Source organism: Atractosteus spatula, chromosome 10, assembly GCF_055471065.1.
Source record: "Atractosteus spatula isolate fAtrSpa1 chromosome 10, fAtrSpa1.hap1, whole genome shotgun sequence".
Lineage (NCBI taxonomy): Eukaryota > Metazoa > Chordata > Actinopteri > Semionotiformes > Lepisosteidae > Atractosteus > Atractosteus spatula.
The window spans coordinates 27,517,732-27,538,755 of NC_142715.1; the positions used below are offsets into that span (position 1 = coordinate 27,517,732).

General features: G+C 52.8%; 31 non-coding genes and 2 pseudogenes across 31 annotated transcripts; all 33 read right to left on the minus strand.

Annotated features, from left to right (window-relative positions):
• Nucleotides 1–481: 481 nt before the first annotated feature.
• LOC148827135 (5S ribosomal RNA) lies at nt 482–600 on the minus strand. The gene has a single exon (XR_016092315.1). It is a non-coding gene; the product is annotated as a 5S ribosomal RNA (ribosomal RNA).
• Nucleotides 601–1,137: 537 nt separating this feature from the next.
• Nucleotides 1,138–1,256, minus strand: LOC148827136 (5S ribosomal RNA). The gene has a single exon (XR_016092316.1). It is a non-coding gene; the product is annotated as a 5S ribosomal RNA (ribosomal RNA).
• A 537-nt stretch (nt 1,257–1,793) lies between these two features.
• On the minus strand, nt 1,794–1,912 carry LOC148827137 (5S ribosomal RNA). The gene has a single exon (XR_016092317.1). It is a non-coding gene; the product is annotated as a 5S ribosomal RNA (ribosomal RNA).
• A 537-nt stretch (nt 1,913–2,449) lies between these two features.
• On the minus strand, nt 2,450–2,568 carry LOC148827138 (5S ribosomal RNA). The gene has a single exon (XR_016092318.1). It is a non-coding gene; the product is annotated as a 5S ribosomal RNA (ribosomal RNA).
• A 537-nt stretch (nt 2,569–3,105) lies between these two features.
• LOC148827139 (5S ribosomal RNA) lies at nt 3,106–3,224 on the minus strand. Its single transcript, XR_016092937.1, has one exon. It is a non-coding gene; the product is annotated as a 5S ribosomal RNA (ribosomal RNA).
• Nucleotides 3,225–3,680: 456 nt separating this feature from the next.
• On the minus strand, nt 3,681–3,799 carry LOC148827140 (5S ribosomal RNA). Its single transcript, XR_016092319.1, has one exon. It is a non-coding gene; the product is annotated as a 5S ribosomal RNA (ribosomal RNA).
• Nucleotides 3,800–4,336: 537 nt separating this feature from the next.
• Nucleotides 4,337–4,455, minus strand: LOC148827141 (5S ribosomal RNA). Its single transcript, XR_016092322.1, has one exon. It is a non-coding gene; the product is annotated as a 5S ribosomal RNA (ribosomal RNA).
• A 537-nt stretch (nt 4,456–4,992) lies between these two features.
• LOC148827142 (5S ribosomal RNA) lies at nt 4,993–5,111 on the minus strand. The gene has a single exon (XR_016092323.1). It is a non-coding gene; the product is annotated as a 5S ribosomal RNA (ribosomal RNA).
• A 456-nt stretch (nt 5,112–5,567) lies between these two features.
• LOC148827143 (5S ribosomal RNA) lies at nt 5,568–5,686 on the minus strand. Its single transcript, XR_016092324.1, has one exon. It is a non-coding gene; the product is annotated as a 5S ribosomal RNA (ribosomal RNA).
• Nucleotides 5,687–6,142: 456 nt separating this feature from the next.
• Nucleotides 6,143–6,261, minus strand: LOC148827144 (5S ribosomal RNA). Its single transcript, XR_016092325.1, has one exon. It is a non-coding gene; the product is annotated as a 5S ribosomal RNA (ribosomal RNA).
• A 537-nt stretch (nt 6,262–6,798) lies between these two features.
• On the minus strand, nt 6,799–6,917 carry LOC148827145 (5S ribosomal RNA). Its single transcript, XR_016092326.1, has one exon. It is a non-coding gene; the product is annotated as a 5S ribosomal RNA (ribosomal RNA).
• A 537-nt stretch (nt 6,918–7,454) lies between these two features.
• Nucleotides 7,455–7,573, minus strand: LOC148827146 (5S ribosomal RNA). Its single transcript, XR_016092327.1, has one exon. It is a non-coding gene; the product is annotated as a 5S ribosomal RNA (ribosomal RNA).
• A 456-nt stretch (nt 7,574–8,029) lies between these two features.
• On the minus strand, nt 8,030–8,148 carry LOC148827147 (5S ribosomal RNA). The gene has a single exon (XR_016092328.1). It is a non-coding gene; the product is annotated as a 5S ribosomal RNA (ribosomal RNA).
• A 537-nt stretch (nt 8,149–8,685) lies between these two features.
• Nucleotides 8,686–8,804, minus strand: LOC148827148 (5S ribosomal RNA). The gene has a single exon (XR_016092329.1). It is a non-coding gene; the product is annotated as a 5S ribosomal RNA (ribosomal RNA).
• A 537-nt stretch (nt 8,805–9,341) lies between these two features.
• LOC148827149 (5S ribosomal RNA) lies at nt 9,342–9,460 on the minus strand. Its single transcript, XR_016092330.1, has one exon. It is a non-coding gene; the product is annotated as a 5S ribosomal RNA (ribosomal RNA).
• Nucleotides 9,461–9,997: 537 nt separating this feature from the next.
• LOC148827150 (5S ribosomal RNA) lies at nt 9,998–10,116 on the minus strand. The gene has a single exon (XR_016092332.1). It is a non-coding gene; the product is annotated as a 5S ribosomal RNA (ribosomal RNA).
• Nucleotides 10,117–10,653: 537 nt separating this feature from the next.
• On the minus strand, nt 10,654–10,772 carry LOC148827151 (5S ribosomal RNA). Its single transcript, XR_016092334.1, has one exon. It is a non-coding gene; the product is annotated as a 5S ribosomal RNA (ribosomal RNA).
• A 537-nt stretch (nt 10,773–11,309) lies between these two features.
• LOC148827152 (5S ribosomal RNA) lies at nt 11,310–11,428 on the minus strand. Its single transcript, XR_016092335.1, has one exon. It is a non-coding gene; the product is annotated as a 5S ribosomal RNA (ribosomal RNA).
• Nucleotides 11,429–11,884: 456 nt separating this feature from the next.
• LOC148827153 (5S ribosomal RNA) lies at nt 11,885–12,003 on the minus strand. The gene has a single exon (XR_016092842.1). It is a non-coding gene; the product is annotated as a 5S ribosomal RNA (ribosomal RNA).
• Nucleotides 12,004–12,540: 537 nt separating this feature from the next.
• On the minus strand, nt 12,541–12,659 carry LOC148827154 (5S ribosomal RNA). Its single transcript, XR_016092336.1, has one exon. It is a non-coding gene; the product is annotated as a 5S ribosomal RNA (ribosomal RNA).
• Nucleotides 12,660–13,115: 456 nt separating this feature from the next.
• On the minus strand, nt 13,116–13,234 carry LOC148827155 (5S ribosomal RNA). The gene has a single exon (XR_016092337.1). It is a non-coding gene; the product is annotated as a 5S ribosomal RNA (ribosomal RNA).
• A 456-nt stretch (nt 13,235–13,690) lies between these two features.
• On the minus strand, nt 13,691–13,809 carry LOC148827156 (5S ribosomal RNA; annotated as a pseudogene).
• A 537-nt stretch (nt 13,810–14,346) lies between these two features.
• Nucleotides 14,347–14,465, minus strand: LOC148827157 (5S ribosomal RNA). Its single transcript, XR_016092338.1, has one exon. It is a non-coding gene; the product is annotated as a 5S ribosomal RNA (ribosomal RNA).
• Nucleotides 14,466–14,921: 456 nt separating this feature from the next.
• LOC148827158 (5S ribosomal RNA) lies at nt 14,922–15,040 on the minus strand. The gene has a single exon (XR_016092339.1). It is a non-coding gene; the product is annotated as a 5S ribosomal RNA (ribosomal RNA).
• Nucleotides 15,041–15,496: 456 nt separating this feature from the next.
• LOC148827159 (5S ribosomal RNA) lies at nt 15,497–15,615 on the minus strand. The gene has a single exon (XR_016092857.1). It is a non-coding gene; the product is annotated as a 5S ribosomal RNA (ribosomal RNA).
• A 537-nt stretch (nt 15,616–16,152) lies between these two features.
• Nucleotides 16,153–16,271, minus strand: LOC148827160 (5S ribosomal RNA). The gene has a single exon (XR_016092340.1). It is a non-coding gene; the product is annotated as a 5S ribosomal RNA (ribosomal RNA).
• Nucleotides 16,272–16,727: 456 nt separating this feature from the next.
• On the minus strand, nt 16,728–16,846 carry LOC148827161 (5S ribosomal RNA). The gene has a single exon (XR_016092341.1). It is a non-coding gene; the product is annotated as a 5S ribosomal RNA (ribosomal RNA).
• A 537-nt stretch (nt 16,847–17,383) lies between these two features.
• LOC148827162 (5S ribosomal RNA) lies at nt 17,384–17,502 on the minus strand. Its single transcript, XR_016092343.1, has one exon. It is a non-coding gene; the product is annotated as a 5S ribosomal RNA (ribosomal RNA).
• A 456-nt stretch (nt 17,503–17,958) lies between these two features.
• Nucleotides 17,959–18,077, minus strand: LOC148827163 (5S ribosomal RNA). The gene has a single exon (XR_016092344.1). It is a non-coding gene; the product is annotated as a 5S ribosomal RNA (ribosomal RNA).
• Nucleotides 18,078–18,614: 537 nt separating this feature from the next.
• On the minus strand, nt 18,615–18,733 carry LOC148827164 (5S ribosomal RNA). Its single transcript, XR_016092969.1, has one exon. It is a non-coding gene; the product is annotated as a 5S ribosomal RNA (ribosomal RNA).
• A 456-nt stretch (nt 18,734–19,189) lies between these two features.
• Nucleotides 19,190–19,308, minus strand: LOC148827165 (5S ribosomal RNA). The gene has a single exon (XR_016092346.1). It is a non-coding gene; the product is annotated as a 5S ribosomal RNA (ribosomal RNA).
• A 537-nt stretch (nt 19,309–19,845) lies between these two features.
• On the minus strand, nt 19,846–19,964 carry LOC148827166 (5S ribosomal RNA). Its single transcript, XR_016092347.1, has one exon. It is a non-coding gene; the product is annotated as a 5S ribosomal RNA (ribosomal RNA).
• A 537-nt stretch (nt 19,965–20,501) lies between these two features.
• On the minus strand, nt 20,502–20,620 carry LOC148827167 (5S ribosomal RNA; annotated as a pseudogene).
• Nucleotides 20,621–21,024: the final 404 nt, after the last annotated feature.

A 21,024-nucleotide genomic window follows, 5' to 3' on the forward strand; every position in this document is an offset into this window, starting at 1 on the left:
TACGACGCTGCTTTTTTTCCCTTGCGTTTTTCTCTTCTTCCCACGTTCTCTCTCTTCACTGCCTTCGTCCCCGCTCTATTTCACTTCAGCCTTTCACTCTTGCTTCCTTCCAATGAGGACGGAGCTGCGGGAGAAAGGGCGCTATAGAGGATCGCTGTGGAGAGCTGCTGCTGTGCTTTGACATCTGAGCTCTGTGGAAAACGATCTCAATACAATTCTGAAAAACGCGACTCCCCGAACGCCAGCCGAACAAGTCTCCACAGCCGAAGCGCTGTGTCTCTTTTCAGCTGGCGATAAACCTTTCCTCGATCCTTTGCGGACTTGTAAAACTGTTCATGATCAGAATAAAAAACGCTCACGCTAATACACAAGCACCCGTGTCTCGCCAAAGCTGACAAATAAACAGACGGACAAGCCGCACTGCACGTGTGAACAGGGGAATGAGCGAGCGAGCGGGGATAGGGCGCCTCCTGCGCTTAAAAGCTTACAGCACCTGGTATTCCCAGGCGGTCTCCCATCCAAGTACTAACCAGGCCCATCCCTGTTTAGCTTCCGAGATCAGACGAGATCAGGCGTGCTCAAGGGGGTGTGGCCGTAAGCGAGAGCAAGGCTCGCTGGCACCCTTCTTATAGAGAGGACAGCTCCGTCACCTCTTTTACGACGCTGCTTTTTTTCCCTTGCGTTTTTCTCTTCTTCCCACGTTCTCTCTCTTCACTGCCTTCGTCCCCGCTCTATTTCACTTCAGCCTTTCACTCTTGCTTCCTTCCAATGAGGACGGAGCTGCGGGAGAAAGGGCGCTATAGAGGATCGCTGTGGAGAGCTGCTGCTGTGCTTTGACATCTGAGCTCTGTGGAAAACGATCTCAATACAATTCTGAAAAACGCGACTCCCCGAACGCCAGCCGAACAAGTCTCCACAGCCGAAGCGCTGTGTCTCTTTTCAGCTGGCGATAAACCTTTCCTCGATCCTTTGCGGACTTGTAAAACTGTTCATGATCAGAATAAAAAACGCTCACGCTAATACACAAGCACCCGTGTCTCGCCAAAGCTGACAAATAAACAGACGGACAAGCCGCACTGCACGTGTGAACAGGGGAATGAGCGAGCGAGCGGGGATAGGGCGCCTCCTGCGCTTAAAAGCTTACAGCACCTGGTATTCCCAGGCGGTCTCCCATCCAAGTACTAACCAGGCCCATCCCTGTTTAGCTTCCGAGATCAGACGAGATCAGGCGTGCTCAAGGGGGTGTGGCCGTAAGCGAGAGCAAGGCTCGCTGGCACCCTTCTTATAGAGAGGACAGCTCCGTCACCTCTTTTACGACGCTGCTTTTTTTCCCTTGCGTTTTTCTCTTCTTCCCACGTTCTCTCTCTTCACTGCCTTCGTCCCCGCTCTATTTCACTTCAGCCTTTCACTCTTGCTTCCTTCCAATGAGGACGGAGCTGCGGGAGAAAGGGCGCTATAGAGGATCGCTGTGGAGAGCTGCTGCTGTGCTTTGACATCTGAGCTCTGTGGAAAACGATCTCAATACAATTCTGAAAAACGCGACTCCCCGAACGCCAGCCGAACAAGTCTCCACAGCCGAAGCGCTGTGTCTCTTTTCAGCTGGCGATAAACCTTTCCTCGATCCTTTGCGGACTTGTAAAACTGTTCATGATCAGAATAAAAAACGCTCACGCTAATACACAAGCACCCGTGTCTCGCCAAAGCTGACAAATAAACAGACGGACAAGCCGCACTGCACGTGTGAACAGGGGAATGAGCGAGCGAGCGGGGATAGGGCGCCTCCTGCGCTTAAAAGCTTACAGCACCTGGTATTCCCAGGCGGTCTCCCATCCAAGTACTAACCAGGCCCATCCCTGTTTAGCTTCCGAGATCAGACGAGATCAGGCGTGCTCAAGGGGGTGTGGCCGTAAGCGAGAGCAAGGCTCGCTGGCACCCTTCTTATAGAGAGGACAGCTCCGTCACCTCTTTTACGACGCTGCTTTTTTTCCCTTGCGTTTTTCTCTTCTTCCCACGTTCTCTCTCTTCACTGCCTTCGTCCCCGCTCTATTTCACTTCAGCCTTTCACTCTTGCTTCCTTCCAATGAGGACGGAGCTGCGGGAGAAAGGGCGCTATAGAGGATCGCTGTGGAGAGCTGCTGCTGTGCTTTGACATCTGAGCTCTGTGGAAAACGATCTCAATACAATTCTGAAAAACGCGACTCCCCGAACGCCAGCCGAACAAGTCTCCACAGCCGAAGCGCTGTGTCTCTTTTCAGCTGGCGATAAACCTTTCCTCGATCCTTTGCGGACTTGTAAAACTGTTCATGATCAGAATAAAAAACGCTCACGCTAATACACAAGCACCCGTGTCTCGCCAAAGCTGACAAATAAACAGACGGACAAGCCGCACTGCACGTGTGAACAGGGGAATGAGCGAGCGAGCGGGGATAGGGCGCCTCCTGCGCTTAAAAGCTTACAGCACCTGGTATTCCCAGGCGGTCTCCCATCCAAGTACTAACCAGGCCCATCCCTGTTTAGCTTCCGAGATCAGACGAGATCAGGCGTGCTCAAGGGGGTGTGGCCGTAAGCGAGAGCAAGGCTCGCTGGCACCCTTCTTATAGAGAGGACAGCTCCGTCACCTCTTTTACGACGCTGCTTTTTTTCCCTTGCGTTTTTCTCTTCTTCCCACGTTCTCTCTCTTCACTGCCTTCGTCCCCGCTCTATTTCACTTCAGCCTTTCACTCTTGCTTCCTTCCAATGAGGACGGAGCTGCGGGAGAAAGGGCGCTATAGAGGATCGCTGTGGAGAGCTGCTGCTGTGCTTTGACATCTGAGCTCTGTGGAAAACGATCTCAATACAATTCTGAAAAACGCGACTCCCCGAACGCCAGCCGAACAAGTCTCCACAGCCGAAGCGCTGTGTCTCTTTTCAGCTGGCGATAAACCTTTCCTCGATCCTTTGCGGACTTGTAAAACTGTTCATGATCAGAATAAAAAACGCTCACGCTAATACACAAGCACCCGTGTCTCGCCAAAGCTGACAAATAAACAGACGGACAAGCCGCACTGCACGTGTGAACAGGGGAATGAGCGAGCGAGCGGGGATAGGGCGCCTCCTGCGCTTAAAAGCTTACAGCACCTGGTATTCCCAGGCGGTCTCCCATCCAAGTACTAACCAGGCCCATCCCTGTTTAGCTTCCGAGATCAGACGAGATCAGGCGTGCTCAAGGGGGTGTGGCCGCAAGCGAGAGCAAGGCTCGCTGGCACCCTTCTTATAGAGAGGACAGCTCCGTCACCTCTTTTACGACGCTGCTTTTTTCTTGCTTCCTTCCAATGAGGACGGAGCTGCGGGAGAAAGGGCGCTATAGAGGATCGCTGTGGAGAGCTGCTGCTGTGCTTTGACATCTGAGCTCTGTGGAAAACGATCTCAATACAATTCTGAAAAACGCGACTCCCCGAACGCCAGCCGAACAAGTCTCCACAGCCGAAGCGCTGTGTCTCTTTTCAGCTGGCGATAAACCTTTCCTCGATCCTTTGCGGACTTGTAAAACTGTTCATGATCAGAATAAAAAACGCTCACGCTAATACACAAGCACCCGTGTCTCGCCAAAGCTGACAAATAAACAGACGGACAAGCCGCACTGCACGTGTGAACAGGGGAATGAGCGAGCGAGCGGGGATAGGGCGCCTCCTGCGCTTAAAAGCTTACAGCACCTGGTATTCCCAGGCGGTCTCCCATCCAAGTACTAACCAGGCCCATCCCTGTTTAGCTTCCGAGATCAGACGAGATCAGGCGTGCTCAAGGGGGTGTGGCCGTAAGCGAGAGCAAGGCTCGCTGGCACCCTTCTTATAGAGAGGACAGCTCCGTCACCTCTTTTACGACGCTGCTTTTTTTCCCTTGCGTTTTTCTCTTCTTCCCACGTTCTCTCTCTTCACTGCCTTCGTCCCCGCTCTATTTCACTTCAGCCTTTCACTCTTGCTTCCTTCCAATGAGGACGGAGCTGCGGGAGAAAGGGCGCTATAGAGGATCGCTGTGGAGAGCTGCTGCTGTGCTTTGACATCTGAGCTCTGTGGAAAACGATCTCAATACAATTCTGAAAAACGCGACTCCCCGAACGCCAGCCGAACAAGTCTCCACAGCCGAAGCGCTGTGTCTCTTTTCAGCTGGCGATAAACCTTTCCTCGATCCTTTGCGGACTTGTAAAACTGTTCATGATCAGAATAAAAAACGCTCACGCTAATACACAAGCACCCGTGTCTCGCCAAAGCTGACAAATAAACAGACGGACAAGCCGCACTGCACGTGTGAACAGGGGAATGAGCGAGCGAGCGGGGATAGGGCGCCTCCTGCGCTTAAAAGCTTACAGCACCTGGTATTCCCAGGCGGTCTCCCATCCAAGTACTAACCAGGCCCATCCCTGTTTAGCTTCCGAGATCAGACGAGATCAGGCGTGCTCAAGGGGGTGTGGCCGTAAGCGAGAGCAAGGCTCGCTGGCACCCTTCTTATAGAGAGGACAGCTCCGTCACCTCTTTTACGACGCTGCTTTTTTTCCCTTGCGTTTTTCTCTTCTTCCCACGTTCTCTCTCTTCACTGCCTTCGTCCCCGCTCTATTTCACTTCAGCCTTTCACTCTTGCTTCCTTCCAATGAGGACGGAGCTGCGGGAGAAAGGGCGCTATAGAGGATCGCTGTGGAGAGCTGCTGCTGTGCTTTGACATCTGAGCTCTGTGGAAAACGATCTCAATACAATTCTGAAAAACGCGACTCCCCGAACGCCAGCCGAACAAGTCTCCACAGCCGAAGCGCTGTGTCTCTTTTCAGCTGGCGATAAACCTTTCCTCGATCCTTTGCGGACTTGTAAAACTGTTCATGATCAGAATAAAAAACGCTCACGCTAATACACAAGCACCCGTGTCTCGCCAAAGCTGACAAATAAACAGACGGACAAGCCGCACTGCACGTGTGAACAGGGGAATGAGCGAGCGAGCGGGGATAGGGCGCCTCCTGCGCTTAAAAGCTTACAGCACCTGGTATTCCCAGGCGGTCTCCCATCCAAGTACTAACCAGGCCCATCCCTGTTTAGCTTCCGAGATCAGACGAGATCAGGCGTGCTCAAGGGGGTGTGGCCGTAAGCGAGAGCAAGGCTCGCTGGCACCCTTCTTATAGAGAGGACAGCTCCGTCACCTCTTTTACGACGCTGCTTTTTTCTTGCTTCCTTCCAATGAGGACGGAGCTGCGGGAGAAAGGGCGCTATAGAGGATCGCTGTGGAGAGCTGCTGCTGTGCTTTGACATCTGAGCTCTGTGGAAAACGATCTCAATACAATTCTGAAAAACGCGACTCCCCGAACGCCAGCCGAACAAGTCTCCACAGCCGAAGCGCTGTGTCTCTTTTCAGCTGGCGATAAACCTTTCCTCGATCCTTTGCGGACTTGTAAAACTGTTCATGATCAGAATAAAAAACGCTCACGCTAATACACAAGCACCCGTGTCTCGCCAAAGCTGACAAATAAACAGACGGACAAGCCGCACTGCACGTGTGAACAGGGGAATGAGCGAGCGAGCGGGGATAGGGCGCCTCCTGCGCTTAAAAGCTTACAGCACCTGGTATTCCCAGGCGGTCTCCCATCCAAGTACTAACCAGGCCCATCCCTGTTTAGCTTCCGAGATCAGACGAGATCAGGCGTGCTCAAGGGGGTGTGGCCGTAAGCGAGAGCAAGGCTCGCTGGCACCCTTCTTATAGAGAGGACAGCTCCGTCACCTCTTTTACGACGCTGCTTTTTTCTTGCTTCCTTCCAATGAGGACGGAGCTGCGGGAGAAAGGGCGCTATAGAGGATCGCTGTGGAGAGCTGCTGCTGTGCTTTGACATCTGAGCTCTGTGGAAAACGATCTCAATACAATTCTGAAAAACGCGACTCCCCGAACGCCAGCCGAACAAGTCTCCACAGCCGAAGCGCTGTGTCTCTTTTCAGCTGGCGATAAACCTTTCTTCGATCCTTTGCGGACTTGTAAAACTGTTCATGATCAGAATAAAAAACGCTCACGCTAATACACAAGCACCCGTGTCTCGCCAAAGCTGACAAATAAACAGACGGACAAGCCGCACTGCACGTGTGAACAGGGGAATGAGCGAGCGAGCGGGGATAGGGCGCCTCCTGCGCTTAAAAGCTTACAGCACCTGGTATTCCCAGGCGGTCTCCCATCCAAGTACTAACCAGGCCCATCCCTGTTTAGCTTCCGAGATCAGACGAGATCAGGCGTGCTCAAGGGGGTGTGGCCGTAAGCGAGAGCAAGGCTCGCTGGCACCCTTCTTATAGAGAGGACAGCTCCGTCACCTCTTTTACGACGCTGCTTTTTTTCCCTTGCGTTTTTCTCTTCTTCCCACGTTCTCTCTCTTCACTGCCTTCGTCCCCGCTCTATTTCACTTCAGCCTTTCACTCTTGCTTCCTTCCAATGAGGACGGAGCTGCGGGAGAAAGGGCGCTATAGAGGATCGCTGTGGAGAGCTGCTGCTGTGCTTTGACATCTGAGCTCTGTGGAAAACGATCTCAATACAATTCTGAAAAACGCGACTCCCCGAACGCCAGCCGAACAAGTCTCCACAGCCGAAGCGCTGTGTCTCTTTTCAGCTGGCGATAAACCTTTCCTCGATCCTTTGCGGACTTGTAAAACTGTTCATGATCAGAATAAAAAACGCTCACGCTAATACACAAGCACCCGTGTCTCGCCAAAGCTGACAAATAAACAGACGGACAAGCCGCACTGCACGTGTGAACAGGGGAATGAGCGAGCGAGCGGGGATAGGGCGCCTCCTGCGCTTAAAAGCTTACAGCACCTGGTATTCCCAGGCGGTCTCCCATCCAAGTACTAACCAGGCCCATCCCTGTTTAGCTTCCGAGATCAGACGAGATCAGGCGTGCTCAAGGGGGTGTGGCCGTAAGCGAGAGCAAGGCTCGCTGGCACCCTTCTTATAGAGAGGACAGCTCCGTCACCTCTTTTACGACGCTGCTTTTTTTCCCTTGCGTTTTTCTCTTCTTCCCACGTTCTCTCTCTTCACTGCCTTCGTCCCCGCTCTATTTCACTTCAGCCTTTCACTCTTGCTTCCTTCCAATGAGGACGGAGCTGCGGGAGAAAGGGCGCTATAGAGGATCGCTGTGGAGAGCTGCTGCTGTGCTTTGACATCTGAGCTCTGTGGAAAACGATCTCAATACAATTCTGAAAAACGCGACTCCCCGAACGCCAGCCGAACAAGTCTCCACAGCCGAAGCGCTGTGTCTCTTTTCAGCTGGCGATAAACCTTTCCTCGATCCTTTGCGGACTTGTAAAACTGTTCATGATCAGAATAAAAAACGCTCACGCTAATACACAAGCACCCGTGTCTCGCCAAAGCTGACAAATAAACAGACGGACAAGCCGCACTGCACGTGTGAACAGGGGAATGAGCGAGCGAGCGGGGATAGGGCGCCTCCTGCGCTTAAAAGCTTACAGCACCTGGTATTCCCAGGCGGTCTCCCATCCAAGTACTAACCAGGCCCATCCCTGTTTAGCTTCCGAGATCAGACGAGATCAGGCGTGCTCAAGGGGGTGTGGCCGTAAGCGAGAGCAAGGCTCGCTGGCACCCTTCTTATAGAGAGGACAGCTCCGTCACCTCTTTTACGACGCTGCTTTTTTCTTGCTTCCTTCCAATGAGGACGGAGCTGCGGGAGAAAGGGCGCTATAGAGGATCGCTGTGGAGAGCTGCTGCTGTGCTTTGACATCTGAGCTCTGTGGAAAACGATCTCAATACAATTCTGAAAAACGCGACTCCCCAAACGCCAGCCGAACAAGTCTCCACAGCCGAAGCGCTGTGTCTCTTTTCAGCTGGCGATAAACCTTTCCTCGATCCTTTGCGGACTTGTAAAACTGTTCATGATCAGAATAAAAAACGCTCACGCTAATACACAAGCACCCGTGTCTCGCCAAAGCTGACAAATAAACAGACGGACAAGCCGCACTGCACGTGTGAACAGGGGAATGAGCGAGCGAGCGGGGATAGGGCGCCTCCTGCGCTTAAAAGCTTACAGCACCTGGTATTCCCAGGCGGTCTCCCATCCAAGTACTAACCAGGCCCATCCCTGTTTAGCTTCCGAGATCAGACGAGATCAGGCGTGCTCAAGGGGGTGTGGCCGTAAGCGAGAGCAAGGCTCGCTGGCACCCTTCTTATAGAGAGGACAGCTCCGTCACCTCTTTTACGACGCTGCTTTTTTTCCCTTGCGTTTTTCTCTTCTTCCCACGTTCTCTCTCTTCACTGCCTTCGTCCCCGCTCTATTTCACTTCAGCCTTTCACTCTTGCTTCCTTCCAATGAGGACGGAGCTGCGGGAGAAAGGGCGCTATAGAGGATCGCTGTGGAGAGCTGCTGCTGTGCTTTGACATCTGAGCTCTGTGGAAAACGATCTCAATACAATTCTGAAAAACGCGACTCCCCGAACGCCAGCCGAACAAGTCTCCACAGCCGAAGCGCTGTGTCTCTTTTCAGCTGGCGATAAACCTTTCCTCGATCCTTTGCGGACTTGTAAAACTGTTCATGATCAGAATAAAAAACGCTCACGCTAATACACAAGCACCCGTGTCTCGCCAAAGCTGACAAATAAACAGACGGACAAGCCGCACTGCACGTGTGAACAGGGGAATGAGCGAGCGAGCGGGGATAGGGCGCCTCCTGCGCTTAAAAGCTTACAGCACCTGGTATTCCCAGGCGGTCTCCCATCCAAGTACTAACCAGGCCCATCCCTGTTTAGCTTCCGAGATCAGACGAGATCAGGCGTGCTCAAGGGGGTGTGGCCGTAAGCGAGAGCAAGGCTCGCTGGCACCCTTCTTATAGAGAGGACAGCTCCGTCACCTCTTTTACGACGCTGCTTTTTTTCCCTTGCGTTTTTCTCTTCTTCCCACGTTCTCTCTCTTCACTGCCTTCGTCCCCGCTCTATTTCACTTCAGCCTTTCACTCTTGCTTCCTTCCAATGAGGACGGAGCTGCGGGAGAAAGGGCGCTATAGAGGATCGCTGTGGAGAGCTGCTGCTGTGCTTTGACATCTGAGCTCTGTGGAAAACGATCTCAATACAATTCTGAAAAACGCGACTCCCCGAACGCCAGCCGAACAAGTCTCCACAGCCGAAGCGCTGTGTCTCTTTTCAGCTGGCGATAAACCTTTCCTCGATCCTTTGCGGACTTGTAAAACTGTTCATGATCAGAATAAAAAACGCTCACGCTAATACACAAGCACCCGTGTCTCGCCAAAGCTGACAAATAAACAGACGGACAAGCCGCACTGCACGTGTGAACAGGGGAATGAGCGAGCGAGCGGGGATAGGGCGCCTCCTGCGCTTAAAAGCTTACAGCACCTGGTATTCCCAGGCGGTCTCCCATCCAAGTACTAACCAGGCCCATCCCTGTTTAGCTTCCGAGATCAGACGAGATCAGGCGTGCTCAAGGGGGTGTGGCCGTAAGCGAGAGCAAGGCTCGCTGGCACCCTTCTTATAGAGAGGACAGCTCCGTCACCTCTTTTACGACGCTGCTTTTTTTCCCTTGCGTTTTTCTCTTCTTCCCACGTTCTCTCTCTTCACTGCCTTCGTCCCCGCTCTATTTCACTTCAGCCTTTCACTCTTGCTTCCTTCCAATGAGGACGGAGCTGCGGGAGAAAGGGCGCTATAGAGGATCGCTGTGGAGAGCTGCTGCTGTGCTTTGACATCTGAGCTCTGTGGAAAACGATCTCAATACAATTCTGAAAAACGCGACTCCCCGAACGCCAGCCGAACAAGTCTCCACAGCCGAAGCGCTGTGTCTCTTTTCAGCTGGCGATAAACCTTTCCTCGATCCTTTGCGGACTTGTAAAACTGTTCATGATCAGAATAAAAAACGCTCACGCTAATACACAAGCACCCGTGTCTCGCCAAAGCTGACAAATAAACAGACGGACAAGCCGCACTGCACGTGTGAACAGGGGAATGAGCGAGCGAGCGGGGATAGGGCGCCTCCTGCGCTTAAAAGCTTACAGCACCTGGTATTCCCAGGCGGTCTCCCATCCAAGTACTAACCAGGCCCATCCCTGTTTAGCTTCCGAGATCAGACGAGATCAGGCGTGCTCAAGGGGGTGTGGCCGTAAGCGAGAGCAAGGCTCGCTGGCACCCTTCTTATAGAGAGGACAGCTCCGTCACCTCTTTTACGACGCTGCTTTTTTTCCCTTGCGTTTTTCTCTTCTTCCCACGTTCTCTCTCTTCACTGCCTTCGTCCCCGCTCTATTTCACTTCAGCCTTTCACTCTTGCTTCCTTCCAATGAGGACGGAGCTGCGGGAGAAAGGGCGCTATAGAGGATCGCTGTGGAGAGCTGCTGCTGTGCTTTGACATCTGAGCTCTGTGGAAAACGATCTCAATACAATTCTGAAAAACGCGACTCCCCGAACGCCAGCCGAACAAGTCTCCACAGCCGAAGCGCTGTGTCTCTTTTCAGCTGGCGATAAACCTTTCCTCGATCCTTTGCGGACTTGTAAAACTGTTCATGATCAGAATAAAAAACGCTCACGCTAATACACAAGCACCCGTGTCTCGCCAAAGCTGACAAATAAACAGACGGACAAGCCGCACTGCACGTGTGAACAGGGGAATGAGCGAGCGAGCGGGGATAGGGCGCCTCCTGCGCTTAAAAGCTTACAGCACCTGGTATTCCCAGGCGGTCTCCCATCCAAGTACTAACCAGGCCCATCCCTGTTTAGCTTCCGAGATCAGACGAGATCAGGCGTGCTCAAGGGGGTGTGGCCGTAAGCGAGAGCAAGGCTCGCTGGCACCCTTCTTATAGAGAGGACAGCTCCGTCACCTCTTTTACGACGCTGCTTTTTTTCCCTTGCGTTTTTCTCTTCTTCCCACGTTCTCTCTCTTCACTGCCTTCGTCCCCGCTCTATTTCACTTCAGCCTTTCACTCTTGCTTCCTTCCAATGAGGACGGAGCTGCGGGAGAAAGGGCGCTATAGAGGATCGCTGTGGAGAGCTGCTGCTGTGCTTTGACATCTGAGCTCTGTGGAAAACGATCTCAATACAATTCTGAAAAACGCGACTCCCCGAACGCCAGCCGAACAAGTCTCCACAGCCGAAGCGCTGTGTCTCTTTTCAGCTGGCGAGAAACCTTTCCTCGATCCTTTGCGGACTTGTAAAACTGTTCATGATCAGAATAAAAAACGCTCACGCTAATACACAAGCACCCGTGTCTCGCCAAAGCTGACAAATAAACAGACGGACAAGCCGCACTGCACGTGTGAACAGGGGAATGAGCGAGCGAGCGGGGATAGGGCGCCTCCTGCGCTTAAAAGCTTACAGCACCTGGTATTCCCAGGCGGTCTCCCATCCAAGTACTAACCAGGCCCATCCCTGTTTAGCTTCCGAGATCAGACGAGATCAGGCGTGCTCAAGGGGGTGTGGCCGTAAGCGAGAGCAAGGCTCGCTGGCACCCTTCTTATAGAGAGGACAGCTCCGTCACCTCTTTTACGACGCTGCTTTTTTCTTGCTTCCTTCCAATGAGGACGGAGCTGCGGGAGAAAGGGCGCTATAGAGGATCGCTGTGGAGAGCTGCTGCTGTGCTTTGACATCTGAGCTCTGTGGAAAACGATCTCAATACAATTCTGAAAAACGCGACTCCCCGAACGCCAGCCGAACAAGTCTCCACAGCCGAAGCGCTGTGTCTCTTTTCAGCTGGCGATAAACCTTTCCTCGATCCTTTGCGGACTTGTAAAACTGTTCATGATCAGAATAAAAAACGCTCACGCTAATACACAAGCACCCGTGTCTCGCCAAAGCTGACAAATAAACAGACGGACAAGCCGCACTGCACGTGTGAACAGGGGAATGAGCGAGCGAGCGGGGATAGGGCGCCTCCTGCGCTTAAAAGCTTACAGCACCTGGTACTCCCAGGCGGTCTCCCATCCAAGTACTAACCAGGCCCATCCCTGTTTAGCTTCCGAGATCAGACGAGATCAGGCGTGCTCAAGGGGGTGTGGCCGTAAGCGAGAGCAAGGCTCGCTGGCACCCTTCTTATAGAGAGGACAGCTCCGTCACCTCTTTTACGACGCTGCTTTTTTTCCCTTGCGTTTTTCTCTTCTTCCCACGTTCTCTCTCTTCACTGCCTTCGTCCCCGCTCTATTTCACTTCAGCCTTTCACTCTTGCTTCCTTCCAATGAGGACGGAGCTGCGGGAGAAAGGGCGCTATAGAGGATCGCTGTGGAGAGCTGCTGCTGTGCTTTGACATCTGAGCTCTGTGGAAAACGATCTCAATACAATTCTGAAAAACGCGACTCCCCGAACGCCAGCCGAACAAGTCTCCACAGCCGAAGCGCTGTGTCTCTTTTCAGCTGGCGAGAAACCTTTCCTCGATCCTTTGCGGACTTGTAAAACTGTTCATGATCAGAATAAAAAACGCTCACGCTAATACACAAGCACCCGTGTCTCGCCAAAGCTGACAAATAAACAGACGGACAAGCCGCACTGCACGTGTGAACAGGGGAATGAGCGAGCGAGCGGGGATAGGGCGCCTCCTGCGCTTAAAAGCTTACAGCACCTGGTATTCCCAGGCGGTCTCCCATCCAAGTACTAACCAGGCCCATCCCTGTTTAGCTTCCGAGATCAGACGAGATCAGGCGTGCTCAAGGGGGTGTGGCCGTAAGCGAGAGCAAGGCTCGCTGGCACCCTTCTTATAGAGAGGACAGCTCCGTCACCTCTTTTACGACGCTGCTTTTTTCTTGCTTCCTTCCAATGAGGACGGAGCTGCGGGAGAAAGGGCGCTATAGAGGATCGCTGTGGAGAGCTGCTGCTGTGCTTTGACATCTGAGCTCTGTGGAAAACGATCTCAATACAATTCTGAAAAACGCGACTCCCCGAACGCCAGCCGAACAAGTCTCCACAGCCGAAGCGCTGTGTCTCTTTTCAGCTGGCGATAAACCTTTCCTCGATCCTTTGCGGACTTGTAAAACTGTTCATGATCAGAATAAAAAACGCTCACGCTAATACACAAGCACCCGTGTCTCGCCAAAGCTGACAAATAAACAGACGGACAAGCCGCACTGCACGTGTGAACAGGGGAATGAGCGAGCGAGCGGGGATAGGGCGCCTCCTGCGCTTAAAAGCTTACAGCACCTGGTATTCCCAGGCGGTCTCCCATCCAAGTACTAACCAGGCCCATCCCTGTTTAGCTTCCGAGATCAGACGAGATCAGGCGTGCTCAAGGGGGTGTGGCCGTAAGCGAGAGCAAGGCTCGCTGGCACCCTTCTTATAGAGAGGACAGCTCCGTCACCTCTTTTACGACGCTGCTTTTTTCTTGCTTCCTTCCAATGAGGACGGAGCTGCGGGAGAAAGGGCGCTATAGAGGATCGCTGTGGAGAGCTGCTGCTGTGCTTTGACATCTGAGCTCTGTGGAAAACGATCTCAATACAATTCTGAAAAACGCGACTCCCCGAACGCCAGCCGAACAAGTCTCCACAGCCGAAGCGCTGTGTCTCTTTTCAGCTGGCGATAAACCTTTCCTCGATCCTTTGCGGACTTGTAAAACTGTTCATGATCAGAATAAAAAACGCTCACGCTAATACACAAGCACCCGTGTCTCGCCAAAGCTGACAAATAAACAGACGGACAAGCCGCACTGCACGTGTGAACAGGGGAATGAGCGAGCGAGCGGGGATAGGGCGCCTCCTGCGCTTAAAAGCTTACAGCACCTGGTATTCCCAGGCCGTCTCCCATCCAAGTACTAACCAGGCCCATCCCTGTTTAGCTTCCGAGATCAGACGAGATCAGGCGTGCTCAAGGGGGTGTGGCCGTAAGCGAGAGCAAGGCTCGCTGGCACCCTTCTTATAGAGAGGACAGCTCCGTCACCTCTTTTACGACGCTGCTTTTTTTCCCTTGCGTTTTTCTCTTCTTCCCACGTTCTCTCTCTTCACTGCCTTCGTCCCCGCTCTATTTCACTTCAGCCTTTCACTCTTGCTTCCTTCCAATGAGGACGGAGCTGCGGGAGAAAGGGCGCTATAGAGGATCGCTGTGGAGAGCTGCTGCTGTGCTTTGACATCTGAGCTCTGTGGAAAACGATCTCAATACAATTCTGAAAAACGCGACTCCCCGAACGCCAGCCGAACAAGTCTCCACAGCCGAAGCGCTGTGTCTCTTTTCAGCTGGCGATAAACCTTTCCTCGATCCTTTGCGGACTTGTAAAACTGTTCATGATCAGAATAAAAAACGCTCACGCTAATACACAAGCACCCGTGTCTCGCCAAAGCTGACAAATAAACAGACGGACAAGCCGCACTGCACGTGTGAACAGGGGAATGAGCGAGCGAGCGGGGATAGGGCGCCTCCTGCGCTTAAAAGCTTACAGCACCTGGTATTCCCAGGCGGTCTCCCATCCAAGTACTAACCAGGCCCATCCCTGTTTAGCTTCCGAGATCAGACGAGATCAGGCGTGCTCAAGGGGGTGTGGCCGTAAGCGAGAGCAAGGCTCGCTGGCACCCTTCTTATAGAGAGGACAGCTCCGTCACCTCTTTTACGACGCTGCTTTTTTCTTGCTTCCTTCCAATGAGGACGGAGCTGCGGGAGAAAGGGCGCTATAGAGGATCGCTGTGGAGAGCTGCTGCTGTGCTTTGACATCTGAGCTCTGTGGAAAACGATCTCAATACAATTCTGAAAAACGCGACTCCCCGAACGCCAGCCGAACAAGTCTCCACAGCCGAAGCGCTGTGTCTCTTTTCAGCTGGCGATAAACCTTTCCTCGATCCTTTGCGGACTTGTAAAACTGTTCATGATCAGAATAAAAAACGCTCACGCTAATACACAAGCACCCGTGTCTCGCCAAAGCTGACAAATAAACAGACGGACAAGCCGCACTGCACGTGTGAACAGGGGAATGAGCGAGCGAGCGGGGATAGGGCGCCTCCTGCGCTTAAAAGCTTACAGCACCTGGTATTCCCAGGCGGTCTCCCATCCAAGTACTAACCAGGCCCATCCCTGTTTAGCTTCCGAGATCAGACGAGATCAGGCGTGCTCAAGGGGGTGTGGCCGTAAGCGAGAGCAAGGCTCGCTGGCACCCTTCTTATAGAGAGGACAGCTCCGTCACCTCTTTTACGACGCTGCTTTTTTCTTGCTTCCTTCCAATGAGGACGGAGCTGCGGGAGAAAGGGCGCTATAGAGGATCGCTGTGGAGAGCTGCTGCTGTGCTTTGACATCTGAGCTCTGTGGAAAACGATCTCAATACAATTCTGAAAAACGCGACTCCCCGAACGCCAGCCGAACAAGTCTCCACAGCCGAAGCGCTGTGTCTCTTTTCAGCTGGCGATAAACCTTTCCTCGATCCTTTGCGGACTTGTAAAACTGTTCATGATCAGAATAAAAAACGCTCACGCTAATACACAAGCACCCGTGTCTCGCCAAAGCTGACAAATAAACAGACGGACAAGCCGCACTGCACGTGTGAACAGGGGAATGAGCGAGCGAGCGGGGATAGGGCGCCTCCTGCGCTTAAAAGCTTACAGCACCTGGTATTCCCAGGCGGTCTCCCATCCAAGTACTAACCAGGCCCATCCCTGTTTAGCTTCCGAGATCAGACGAGATCAGGCGTGCTCAAGGGGGTGTGGCCATAAGCGAGAGCAAGGCTCGCTGGCACCCTTCTTATAGAGAGGACAGCTCCGTCACCTCTTTTACGACGCTGCTTTTTTTCCCTTGCGTTTTTCTCTTCTTCCCACGTTCTCTCTCTTCACTGCCTTCGTCCCCGCTCTATTTCACTTCAGCCTTTCACTCTTGCTTCCTTCCAATGAGGACGGAGCTGCGGGAGAAAGGGCGCTATAGAGGATCGCTGTGGAGAGCTGCTGCTGTGCTTTGACATCTGAGCTCTGTGGAAAACGATCTCAATACAATTCTGAAAAACGCGACTCCCCGAACGCCAGCCGAACAAGTCTCCACAGCCGAAGCGCTGTGTCTCTTTTCAGCTGGCGATAAACCTTTCCTCGATCCTTTGCGGACTTGTAAAACTGTTCATGATCAGAATAAAAAACGCTCACGCTAATACACAAGCACCCGTGTCTCGCCAAAGCTGACAAATAAACAGACGGACAAGCCGCACTGCACGTGTGAACAGGGGAATGAGCGAGCGAGCGGGGATAGGGCGCCTCCTGCGCTTAAAAGCTTACAGCACCTGGTATTCCCAGGCGGTCTCCCATCCAAGTACTAACCAGGCCCATCCCTGTTTAGCTTCCGAGATCAGACGAGATCAGGCGTGCTCAAGGGGGTGTGGCCGTAAGCGAGAGCAAGGCTCGCTGGCACCCTTCTTATAGAGAGGACAGCTCCGTCACCTCTTTTACGACGCTGCTTTTTTCTTGCTTCCTTCCAATGAGGACGGAGCTGCGGGAGAAAGGGCGCTATAGAGGATCGCTGTGGAGAGCTGCTGCTGTGCTTTGACATCTGAGCTCTGTGGAAAACGATCTCAATACAATTCTGAAAAACGCGACTCCCCGAACGCCAGCCGAACAAGTCTCCACAGCCGAAGCGCTGTGTCTCTTTTCAGCTGGCGATAAACCTTTCCTCGATCCTTTGCGGACTTGTAAAACTGTTCATGATCAGAATAAAAAACGCTCACGCTAATACACAAGCACCCGTGTCTCGCCAAAGCTGACAAATAAACAGACGGACAAGCCGCACTGCACGTGTGAACAGGGGAATGAGCGAGCGAGCGGGGATAGGGCGCCTCCTGCGCTTAAAAGCTTACAGCACCTGGTATTCCCAGGCGGTCTCCCATCCAAGTACTAACCAGGCCCATCCCTGTTTAGCTTCCGAGATCAGACGAGATCAGGCGTGCTCAAGGGGGTGTGGCCGTAAGCGAGAGCAAGGCTCGCTGGCACCCTTCTTATAGAGAGGACAGCTCCGTCACCTCTTTTACGACGCTGCTTTTTTTCCCTTGCGTTTTTCTCTTCTTCCCACGTTCTCTCTCTTCACTGCCTTCGTCCCCGCTCTATTTCACTTCAGCCTTTCACTCTTGCTTCCTTCCAATGAGGACGGAGCTGCGGGAGAAAGGGCGCTATAGAGGATCGCTGTGGAGAGCTGCTGCTGTGCTTTGACATCTGAGCTCTGTGGAAAACGATCTCAATACAATTCTGAAAAACGCGACTCCCCGAACGCCAGCCGAACAAGTCTCCACAGCCGAAGCGCTGTGTCTCTTTTCAGCTGGCGATAAACCTTTCCTCGATCCTTTGCGGACTTGTAAAACTGTTCATGATCAGAATAAAAAACGCTCACGCTAATACACAAGCACCCGTGTCTCGCCAAAGCTGACAAATAAACAGACGGACAAGCCGCACTGCACGTGTGAACAGGGGAATGAGCGAGCGAGCGGGGATAGGGCGCCTCCTGCGCTTAAAAGCTTACAGCACCTGGTATTCCCAGGCGGTCTCCCATCCAAGTACTAACCAGGCCCATCCCTGTTTAGCTTCCGAGATCAGACGAGATCAGGCGTGCTCAAGGGGGTGTGGCCGTAAGCGAGAGCAAGGCTCGCTGGCACCCTTCTTATAGAGAGGACAGCTCCGTCACCTCTTTTACGACGCTGCTTTTTTCTTGCTTCCTTCCAATGAGGACGGAGCTGCGGGAGAAAGGGCGCTATAGAGGATCGCTGTGGAGAGCTGCTGCTGTGCTTTGACATCTGAGCTCTGTGGAAAACGATCTCAATACAATTCTGAAAAACGCGACTCCCCGAACGCCAGCCGAACAAGTCTCCACAGCCGAAGCGCTGTGTCTCTTTTCAGCTGGCGATAAACCTTTCCTCGATCCTTTGCGGACTTGTAAAACTGTTCATGATCAGAATAAAAAACGCTCACGCTAATACACAAGCACCCGTGTCTCGCCAAAGCTGACAAATAAACAGACGGACAAGCCGCACTGCACGTGTGAACAGGGGAATGAGCGAGCGAGCGGGGATAGGGCGCCTCCTGCGCTTAAAAGCTTACAGCACCTGGTATTCCCAGGCGGTCTCCCATCCAAGTACTAACCAGGCCCATCCCTGTTTAGCTTCCGAGATCAGACGAGATCAGGCGTGCTCAAGGGGGTGTGGCCGTAAGCGAGAGCAAGGCTCGCTGGCACCCTTCTTATAGAGAGGACAGCTCCGTCACCTCTTTTACGACGCTGCTTTTTTTCCCTTGCGTTTTTCTCTTCTTCCCACGTTCTCTCTCTTCACTGCCTTCGTCCCCGCTCTATTTCACTTCAGCCTTTCACTCTTGCTTCCTTCCAATGAGGACGGAGCTGCGGGAGAAAGGGCGCTATAGAGGATCGCTGTGGAGAGCTGCTGCTGTGCTTTGACATCTGAGCTCTGTGGAAAACGATCTCAATACAATTCTGAAAAACGCGACTCCCCGAACGCCAGCCGAACAAGTCTCCACAGCCGAAGCGCTGTGTCTCTTTTCAGCTGGCGATAAACCTTTCCTCGATCCTTTGCGGACTTGTAAAACTGTTCATGATCAGAATAAAAAACGCTCACGCTAATACACAAGCACCCGTGTCTCGCCAAAGCTGACAAATAAACAGACGGACAAGCCGCACTGCACGTGTGAACAGGGGAATGAGCGAGCGAGCGGGGATAGGGCGCCTCCTGCGCTTAAAAGCTTACAGCACCTGGTATTCCCAGGCGGTCTCCCATACAAGTACTAACCAGGCCCATCCCTGTTTAGCTTCCGAGATCAGACGAGATCAGGCGTGCTCAAGGGGGTGTGGCCGTAAGCGAGAGCAAGGCTCGCTGGCACCCTTCTTATAGAGAGGACAGCTCCGTCACCTCTTTTACGACGCTGCTTTTTTCTTGCTTCCTTCCAATGAGGACGGAGCTGCGGGAGAAAGGGCGCTATAGAGGATCGCTGTGGAGAGCTGCTGCTGTGCTTTGACATCTGAGCTCTGTGGAAAACGATCTCAATACAATTCTGAAAAACGCGACTCCCCGAACGCCAGCCGAACAAGTCTCCACAGCCGAAGCGCTGTGTCTCTTTTCAGCTGGCGATAAACCTTTCCTCGATCCTTTGCGGACTTGTAAAACTGTTCATGATCAGAATAAAAAACGCTCACGCTAATACACAAGCACCCGTGTCTCGCCAAAGCTGACAAATAAACAGACGGACAAGCCGCACTGCACGTGTGAACAGGGGAATGAGCGAGCGAGCGGGGATAGGGCGCCTCCTGCGCTTAAAAGCTTACAGCACCTGGTATTCCCAGGCGGTCTCCCATCCAAGTACTAACCAGGCCCATCCCTGTTTAGCTTCCGAGATCAGACGAGATCAGGCGTGCTCAAGGGGGTGTGGCCGTAAGCGAGAGCAAGGCTCGCTGGCACCCTTCTTATAGAGAGGACAGCTCCGTCACCTCTTTTACGACGCTGCTTTTTTTCCCTTGCGTTTTTCTCTTCTTCCCACGTTCTCTCTCTTCACTGCCTTCGTCCCCGCTCTATTTCACTTCAGCCTTTCACTCTTGCTTCCTTCCAATGAGGACGGAGCTGCGGGAGAAAGGGCGCTATAGAGGATCGCTGTGGAGAGCTGCTGCTGTGCTTTGACATCTGAGCTCTGTGGAAAACGATCTCAATACAATTCTGAAAAACGCGACTCCCCGAACGCCAGCCGAACAAGTCTCCACAGCCGAAGCGCTGTGTCTCTTTTCAGCTGGCGATAAACCTTTCCTCGATCCTTTGCGGACTTGTAAAACTGTTCATGATCAGAATAAAAAACGCTCACGCTAATACACAAGCACCCGTGTCTCGCCAAAGCTGACAAATAAACAGACGGACAAGCCGCACTGCACGTGTGAACAGGGGAATGAGCGAGCGAGCGGGGATAGGGCGCCTCCTGCGCTTAAAAGCTTACAGCACCTGGTATTCCCAGGCGGTCTCCCATCCAAGTACTAACCAGGCCCATCCCTGTTTAGCTTCCGAGATCAGACGAGATCAGGCGTGCTCAAGGGGGTGTGGCCGTAAGCGAGAGCAAGGCTCGCTGGCACCCTTCTTATAGAGAGGACAGCTCCGTCACCTCTTTTACGACGCTGCTTTTTTTCCCTTGCGTTTTTCTCTTCTTCCCACGTTCTCTCTCTTCACTGCCTTCGTCCCCGCTCTATTTCACTTCAGCCTTTCACTCTTGCTTCCTTCCAATGAGGACGGAGCTGCGGGAGAAAGGGCGCTATAGAGGATCGCTGTGGAGAGCTGCTGCTGTGCTTTGACATCTGAGCTCTGTGGAAAACGATCTCAATACAATTCTGAAAAACGCGACTCCCCGAACGCCAGCCGAACAAGTCTCCACAGCCGAAGCGCTGTGTCTCTTTTCAGCTGGCGATAAACCTTTCCTCGATCCTTTGCGGACTTGTAAAACTGTTCATGATCAGAATAAAAAACGCTCACGCTAATACACAAGCACCCGTGTCTCGCCAAAGCTGACAAATAAACAGACGGACAAGCCGCACTGCACGTGTGAACAGGGGAATGAGCGAGCGAGCGGGGATAGGGCGCCTCCTGCGCTTAAAAGCTTACAGCACCTGGTATTCCCAGGCCGTCTCCCATCCAAGTACTAACCAGGCCCATCCCTGTTTAGCTTCCGAGATCAGACGAGATCAGGCGTGCTCAAGGGGGTGTGGCCGTAAGCGAGAGCAAGGCTCGCTGGCACCCTTCTTATAGAGAGGACAGCTCCGTCACCTCTTTTACGACGCTGCTTTTTTTCCCTTGCGTTTTTCTCTTCTTCCCACGTTCTCTCTCTTCACTGCCTTCGTCCCCGCTCTATTTCACTTCAGCCTTTCACTCTTGCTTCCTTCCAATGAGGACGGAGCTGCGGGAGAAAGGGCGCTATAGAGGATCGCTGTGGAGAGCTGCTGCTGTGCTTTGACATCTGAGCTCTGTGGAAAACGATCTCAATACAATTCTGAAAAACGCGACTCCCCGAACGCCAGCCGAACAAGTCTCCACAGCCGAAGCGCTGTGTCTCTTTTCAGCTGGCGATAAACCTTTCCTCGATCCTTTGCGGACTTGTAAAACTGTTCATGATCAGAATAA